We start from the raw sequence: 8,461 nt of genomic DNA, 5'->3' as shown, positions 1-8,461 counted from the left end.
ACTGAAGGATGAATGGGAGAAACAACATGTTTGGAGGAGCTTCAGGGGATTGAGGCTGCATTTGTAATCCTGGTGATTAAAGCACAGTCGCTCACATATGAGATGATCAATCTGCTCAGCTTTTGTTAAGAGTTAGTTAATGCACTGCAAAATGGTTATCATCATGCAAATTTACAGATGTACATATATTCACAGATTAGTTGAAGATTTTAAGTATAATGCATTATAAAAGCATTCATGTTTTAAATGCATGTTCAATATTCAATTTAACATTCATTTAAGTACGTTATAATGCATCACATCTTTTCATAAATAATTGCTACCAAAGATACAGTGCATTTTAATATTTGCAGATTCCTTGTTACATCTGAAATTGGTTGTTTGTCATGTTATTTAATAAAATATACCTTTTAAATGTGCAATCATAAATAGATTAGTACTATTTTGGATTATTAATGTTACACAATTATTCAGTACATTACAAGATGCATAACAAGGCATTAATTAATGCATTAAAATAGTTTTATAATGCATTATAAGGCTTCAAGTAAAGTGTTACCAAAATGATAAACTACAATAATATTAATAGAAACTTCCTTAATTTGAAAGAGGAAAGAATAAACCAAAAACTAGAAAAAAAGAAAAATAATAATAATAATACATTTTGGTGTTAGAAAAAGTAAACATATAAAGGAGGAAATAAATAAATAAATATATTCTCTCTCATTTTTGAATACATATGAAAATAACAACACATAAACAAAGAATTGTATCTGTAAATAGACAGATTAAAATATTAAAACAGTAAATAAAACATATAAATAAATAAATATATTCTTTCTTGATAAAAATAAATGGAAATAAAAACACTTGTAAACAACTTGATCAGTAAATAAATAAATAAATAAATGTTCATACAATTGTTTTATTAGTCCAAAATAACTGTTTTTATTTTTTATTTCCAAGATGATATATCAATGCTGCTCGCAGAAATCTTAGCATTATACAGTACATACAGGTGCTGGTCATATAATTAGAATATCATCAAAAAGTTGATTTATTTAACTAATTCCATTCAAAAAGTTAAACTTGTATATTATATTCATTCATTACACACACTGATATATTTCAAATGTTTATTTCTTTTAATTTTGATGATTAGAGCTTACAGCTCATGAAAGTCAAAAATCAGTATCTCAAAATATTAGAATATTTACATTTGAGTTTGAATAAATGACCATCCCTACAGTATAAATTCTGGGTATCTCTTGTTCTTTGAAACCACAATAATGGGGAAGACTGCTGACTTGGCAATGATCCAGAAGACGAACATTGACACCCTCCACAAAGAGGGTAAGTCACAGAAGGTCATTACTGAAAGGTGTGGCTGTTTACAGAGTGCTGTATCAAAGCATATTAAATGCAAAGTTGACTGGAAGGAAGAATTTGGGTAGGAAAAGGTGCACAAGCAACAGGGATGACCGCAAGCTTGAGAATACAGTCAAGCAAAGCCGATTCAAACACTTGGGAGAGCTTCACAAGGAGAGAACTGAAGCTGGAGTCAGTGCATCAAGAGTCACCACGCTCAGACGTCTTCAGGAAAAGGGCTACCAAGCCACTTCTGAACCAGAGACAACGCCAGAAGCATCTTACCTGGGCTGTGGAGAAAAGAACTGGACTGTTGCTCAGTGGTCCAAAGTCCTCTTTTCAGATGAAAGTAAATTTTACATTTCATTTGGAAATCAAGGTCCCAGAGTCTGAAGGAAGAGTGGAGAGGCACAGAATCCATGTTGCTTGAAGTCCAGTGTGAAGTTTCCACAGTCAGTGATGATTTGGGCTGCCATGTCATCTGCTGGTGTTGGTCCACTGTGTTTTCTGAAGTCCACAGTCAACGCAGCCATCTACCAGGAAATTTTAGAGCACTTCATGCTTCCTTCTGTTGACAAGCTTTGTGGAGATGCTGATTTCATTTTCCAGCAGGACTTGGCACCTGCCCACACTGCCAAAGGTACCAAAAGCTGGTTCAATGACCATAGTGTTACTGTGCTTGATTGGCCAGCAAACTCGCCTGACCTGAACCCCATAGAGTATTGTCAAGAGGAAGATGAGAGACACCAGACCCAACAATGCAGATGAGCTGAAGGCCACTATCAGAGCAACCTGGGCTCTCATAACACCTGAGCGGTGCCACAGACTGATCGACTCCATGCCACGCCGCATTGCTGCAGTAATTCAGGCAAAAGGAGCCCCAACTAAGTATTGAGTGCTGTACATGCTCATACTTTTCATGTTCATACTTTTCAGTTGGCCAAGATTTCTAAAAATCCTTTCTTTGTATTGGTCTTAAGTAATATTCTAATATTTTGAGATACTGATTTTTGACTTTCATGAGCTGTAAGCTCTAATCATCAAAATTAAAAGAAATAAACATTTGAAATATATCAGTCTGTGTGTAATGAATGAATATAATATACAAGTTTCACTTTTTGAATGGAATTAGTGAAATAAATCAACTTGTTGATGATATTCTAATTATATGACCAGCACCTGTACTGTGTAGTAAGCAGGACACAAGTATTCCATTCTAAACACATGCATGATGCTGAACCACAGACTCAAAGAACAATACTGCCATCTGATGGAAAACAAGTGCGCTTCATAAATTCTACAAATTGCTGAATATTTTTCCTGTGGGTCAGCCTTAAAAAGTGCAAGAATAATACATTTATTCATGAAGATAAATTGAATAATTAATATATTGCCTAAATAGTTGCACCAGTAGCCTATACAAGGCAACATCCTACATACTATCTTGTAGGATCTTCTCTGAATGCATGCTAAATCTATACATTACTAGACATTTAGTTGCATCCTTACAATTAAAATATTAAATAGATCATCCTTTTCTTATGCTGTTCGGCAATACGCGAATCAATTTACATATCAAATTTACAGTGTGCAGTTATTTAATTTGATTTCAGCACTTGTTTTCTGTGCTCTTGAAATCCCTGGAGGACAAGAGCTCTTAAATGTCCTGATGATTATTATCCCAGTCTGATTGATTTATGATGCATTTGCTGAAGCTCTTTGCTGAATACATTAGAGTTTATATAATGCTCTGAGTCATAGTCCTGAACTAGTGACTATCCCACGGCTCTCTTCTACAGGCCTAAGAGAAAATACAAAGACTTTCAGTGCTGTTACACAATCCATACACAATCCACACTTTTACAGATAAAGAAGCATATGTTAAAGAAGCATATCTTCAAATACTCAACATTTATTACTTACATAAGAACTTCAATATTTCTGTGCAATTCCTTCCCAATCCATTGGAGGGAGCTGCGCTCTTCCTTATCTGAATATATTTTCCCAAAGTCATTCTGCTGTTAAAGTGCCTAGTCAAGCAGAACAAAATAAAGATTATTTAGGATTTCATAAAGCTCAGCCTAATGCTGTTACAACTGTCATCGTAAATGATTGCATACTGCTTCACTGCTGGTCTTAACCGGTTTAAGCCAGTCTGCCAGCCTGGTCAAGCTAGTGTTTAGCTGGTTAAGTCTGACCATCTAAAAAGTGCCCAAACCCCCATCAAAACCAGCCATCAGCCATCAGGGTCAGGCTGGGAGACCAGCAAACCATGTCTGGTTCAAGATATAAATATTTTTTCAGCAGGGAGTTTATGTAGGCTACAATACTGCATGGCCTTACTGTTTACTACGGAGCCCGGGAAGTCACATGTAGGAGAAAAAACAAACAGACAAACAAAAACAAAAAAAACAAAACAAAAAAAAAACAATCCGTGGCGACGGTTTTCCAATCCGTCCTCTGAGTTTATAAACCGTACTCACGAATTCTTAAACTGCTCCCTCGGTTTAACAAATCGTGCCCACTGATGCACGAATTTTGAATCAGTGCGCTCAAATTTTGTAAACCATAACGTTACCTTCGGTTTTTGAATCCATACCCACAAATTCATGGATTACTATGTCGCTGGATATCTGAGTAAGTTTGGTGATCGTATCCCGGAGGACGTGATCAGTTCACCTAAACATGGAAATCATGACAGAATGAATGATTCGTTTAAAGGGATAGATCACCCAAAAATGAAAATTCTGTCATTAATTACTCACCCTCATGTCGTTCCAAACCCGTAAGACCTTCGTTCATCTTTGGAACACAAAATCCGAGAGCTCTCTGACCCTCCATAGACAGCAAGAGTACTACCACGGACAAAGCACAGAAACATAGTAAGGACATCGTTAAAATAGTCCATGTGACATCAGTGGTTCAACCATAATTTTATGATGCTACGAGAATACTTTTTGTGCGCAAAGAAAACTAAATTAACAGCGAAGGTCTTACGGGTTTGGAACAACATGAGGGTAAGTAATTAATGAGAGAATATTCATTTTTGGGTGAACTATTCCTTTAATGTCATCAGACAATGGTTTTATTCAGTAAGTTCTCTAAAGGACGTTTAGTAAGGTGTCAATGGGAAAACGTATATAATTTTTTTTTAGAAATGCAACTTTATTTTAATTTCATTTAGGCTACCTGTATTTAATCTCACTTAATATGTTAATATGTTTATACAAATTTTTGTATACCTATTTTTTTAAAATCGACTTTAACCTGTTCTTGCCAGGTCATGGACCGAAAGGTTGTGACCATGAAATCAGTTATTATTAAGTTAATGACGCAAATTATTCTTTATATTAAAAACTTTTTTTTTTTTAAATCAACTGAATAAATGATTCAATGACTTGTGCATCGTCATGTAATGATGAACTCTTACGTCAGCAATTAAATGTTTTTATTTTTCAACAGTTAGTTCTACTCTCTCAGAAATAAAGGTACAAAAGCTGTCACTGGGGTGGTACCATTTCAAAAGGTACACTTTTGTACCTATTAAGTTCAAATATGTACACTTTAAGTACTAATATGTATCTTTAAGGTACCAAAATGTACCTTTTGAAAAGGTACCGCCCCAGTGACAGCTTTTGTACCTTTATTTCTGAGAGTGTAGTGGTCTAATTTGATCCCTACCTTTAGTATCCCTTCACTTGTTTGTGTTTGCTACATGTTTCTTCAACTTCCTTGAATCTTTTGAAAGTATTTCCAATGGCAGAGTGAAAATAAACAATACAGATATTCAGTAACTAACAGCACTGTTACTCGTGAGATATTGATTAAATATTAATAATATTGAGAAATAAGTAAACCCCCACACCACACATTTTCATAGTGCCGTGTATTATAGAGCTGGCGAGAGATGTTTGAAGGCTACATCCACCCCACGCAAACAACTTCAGACTGCAATTAATCAGCAGGTGATCATTCTCTCTCTCTCTCCTCAAGAATTCAACCTCTTCCTCGCTTTATGGCTGCACACTTTCTTTCATATCACAGCATTACACAGTAGACTTTACATCAGCACATTTTCAGTACAATGCAAGATTTACAAAAGTGGCTTCTCTTCAAATTCTACCTGTTTAATCTGTTTTTCAATTTCTCCATCACTTATTCAGGTTACATTGAATACTTCATCCAAAAATAAATATTTATATTTAAATTACTTAATTACTATTCACAGTCATCACGTCTGAGGCAACAATATTGCTAAATAACTTAAATATCAGCCTGTTTCTCACACAAAACATTATATGACTTCAAAATACTTTGAATGCAATTAATTTGGACCATTTATGATACATTTATGATACATTTATGCGTTTTATGTCTCTTTACGAAGATGATAGTTATGGTTTCTATAAGTTGTGTGTGGAGATTCTTAAAAAAAAGTCTCATTTTGTTATATAGTAGACTAAATTATGAATTTATTTTATCCCTTTAAAGGTACTTGACGAATCATCCCAGAATGCCATCTGACAGCCAAACAATCAGTTTGGGTGAGTAATATTTAAAAAAAAAATCATACTTGGTATTTTCAGCTATGCTGTGCATCATAATTGACATGCTATGATGTAAATGGGAAATGATGTAATTGTAGCCCTAAACAATCTATTATTAAAATATGAATGAAAAATGGCCCTTTTTTTCCCACTGTCCACCATTTCCCTTATAAATACTCATTTGTCATTGGCTCAGATAACAGCAATAGCCTGTTGCCTGGTAACATTTCTAGAATGCTTGTGTTTGAGAGAGAAACACTGCTTTTGTGTCTCTGTCCCTTTTCCTTTATATTTCTAACAATAATGTTTATACTACACAACTATCTAAATTTCTAACAGTACACCCACTGATGATGATCTTTATATGTAACAATCAGTCTGGACATTATTTTGCAATCTGTTATCAGTGGAATTATTTAGCAGCTTGATATGAAGCATAATGCAGAAGCTGACAGGAAGCATCACACCACATGCCAAAACTTTGTCACACTTCCCTGGCTATTAATGAACACTCTCTCCTCAGTCGATAAATCATGGAATGATGTAAAATAAGCTAGTCTTTCATTAAGAAATGTGTCGGTCTTTAGTTGTGAAATTGACTAGGACAACTGCGGCTTTAATGAGTTTTGGCTGAGAATGAATTCATACCAAAGAGTTCCTGATGGCAGTGCCAACAGCTGCTAATGAGCACGTTAATTTGCACAGTCGAGTTTGTCATCAATGAAAATAATCCAGATGTAACTCAGTTAATGCCAGAAAGGCAGATTTTCTCGGATACTGGAATCTTTTCAAGGTAAACAAAAGTCAGGAAGGATGAAACTCCAAACTCATGATGTCATTTTAAAGTTGTCGACCACTGAGTTTAATGGAAGGAGCAATGACACCATCATAATCTGAGATTATTACACTGAACAAAATTATAAACGCAACACTTTTGTTTTTGCCCCCATTTTTCATGAGCTGAACTCAAAGATCTAAGACTTTTTCTATGTACACAAAAGGCCTGTTTCTCTCAAATATTGTTCACAAATCTGTCTAAATCTGTGTTAGTGAGCACTTCTCCTTTGCCGAGATACTCCATCCACCTCACAGGTGTGGCATATCAAGATGCTGATTAGACAGCATGATTATTGCACAGGTGTGCCTTAGGCTGGCCACAATAAAAGGCCGCTCTAAAATGTGCAGTTTTATCACACAGCAAAATGCCACAGATGTTTGAGGGAGCGTGCAATTGGCATGCTGACTGCAGGAATGTCCACCAGAGCTGTTGCCCGTGAATTGAATGTTAATTTCTCTGCCATAAGCCGTCTCCAAAGGCGTTTCAGAGAATTTGGCAGTACATCCAACTGGCCTCACAACCGCAGACCACGTGTAGCCACACCAGCCCAGGACCTCCACATCCAGTATCTTCACCTCCAAGATCGTCTGAGACCAGCCACCCGGACAGCTGCTGCAACCATCAGTTTGCATAATCAAAGAATTTCTGCACAAACTGTCAGAAACCGTCTCAGGGAAGCTCATCTGTATGCTCGTCGTCCTCATTTGGGTCTCGACCTGACTGCAGTTCGTCGTTGTAGCCGACTTGAGTGGGCAAATGCTCACATTCGATGGCGTCTGGCACTTTGGAGAGGTGTTCTCTTCACGGATGAATCCCGGTTTTCACTGTACAGGGCAGATGGCAGACAGCGTGTATGGCATCGTGTGGGTGAGCGGTTTGCTGATGTCAACGTTGTGGATCGAGTGGCCCATGGTGGCGTTGGGGTTATGGTATGGGCAGGCATATGTTATGGACAACGAACACAGGTGCATTTTATTGATGGCATTTTGAATGCACAGAAATACCGTGACAAGATCCTGAGGCCCATTGTTGTGCCATTCATCCACGACCATCACCTCATGTTGCAGCATGGTAATGCACGGCCCCATGTTGCAAGGATCTGTACACAATTCCTGGAAGCTGAAAACATCCCAGTTCTTGCATGGCCAGCATACTCACCGGACATGTCACCCATTGAGCATGTTTGGAATGCTCTGGATCGGCGTATACGACAGCGTGTTCCAGTTCCTGCCAATATCCAGCAACTTCGCACAGCCATTGAAGAAGAGTGGACCAACATTCCACAGGCCACAATCAACAACCTGATCAGCTCTATGCGAAGGAGATGTGTTGAGGAAAATGGTGGTCACACCAGATACTGACTGGTTTTCGGACACCCCCCGGACCCCCCCAATACAGTAAAACTGCACATTTTAGAGTGATATTTTATTGTGGCCAGCCTAAGGCACACCTGTGCAATAATCATGCTGTCTAATCAGCATCTTGATATGCCACACCTGTGAGGTGGATGGAGTATCTCGGCAAAGGAGAAGTGCTCACTAACACATATTTAGACAGATTTGTGAACAATATTTGAGAGAAACAGGCCTTTTGTGTACATAGAAAAAGTCTTAGATCTTTGAGTTCAGCTCATGAAAAATGGGGGAAAAAAAACAAAATGTTGCATTTATAATTTTGTTCAGTGTATGTATGTCATGGCAGGTTGTAA

General features: G+C 37.1%; 1 protein-coding gene across 1 annotated transcript in view; it reads left to right on the top strand.

Moving 5' to 3' along the window:
* The first annotated feature begins 5,279 nt into the window (after positions 1-5,279).
* LOC131546195 (citron Rho-interacting kinase) overlaps positions 5,280-8,461 on the top strand; it is a 61,199-nt gene continuing 58,017 nt past the window's right edge. Inside the window, exons 1-2 of the mRNA XM_058785578.1 lie at positions 5,280-5,333; positions 5,860-5,912. The gene's annotated coding sequence lies outside the window, so the exon portion shown is untranslated. The remainder of the gene's footprint in view (positions 5,334-5,859; positions 5,913-8,461) is intronic.

This window comes from Onychostoma macrolepis, chromosome 08 (assembly GCF_012432095.1).
Source record: "Onychostoma macrolepis isolate SWU-2019 chromosome 08, ASM1243209v1, whole genome shotgun sequence".
NCBI classification, from domain to species: Eukaryota; Metazoa; Chordata; class Actinopteri; order Cypriniformes; family Cyprinidae; genus Onychostoma; species Onychostoma macrolepis.
Note: the sequence above shows the minus strand (reverse complement) of the source record. Positions and strands in the feature narration are given on the sequence as shown.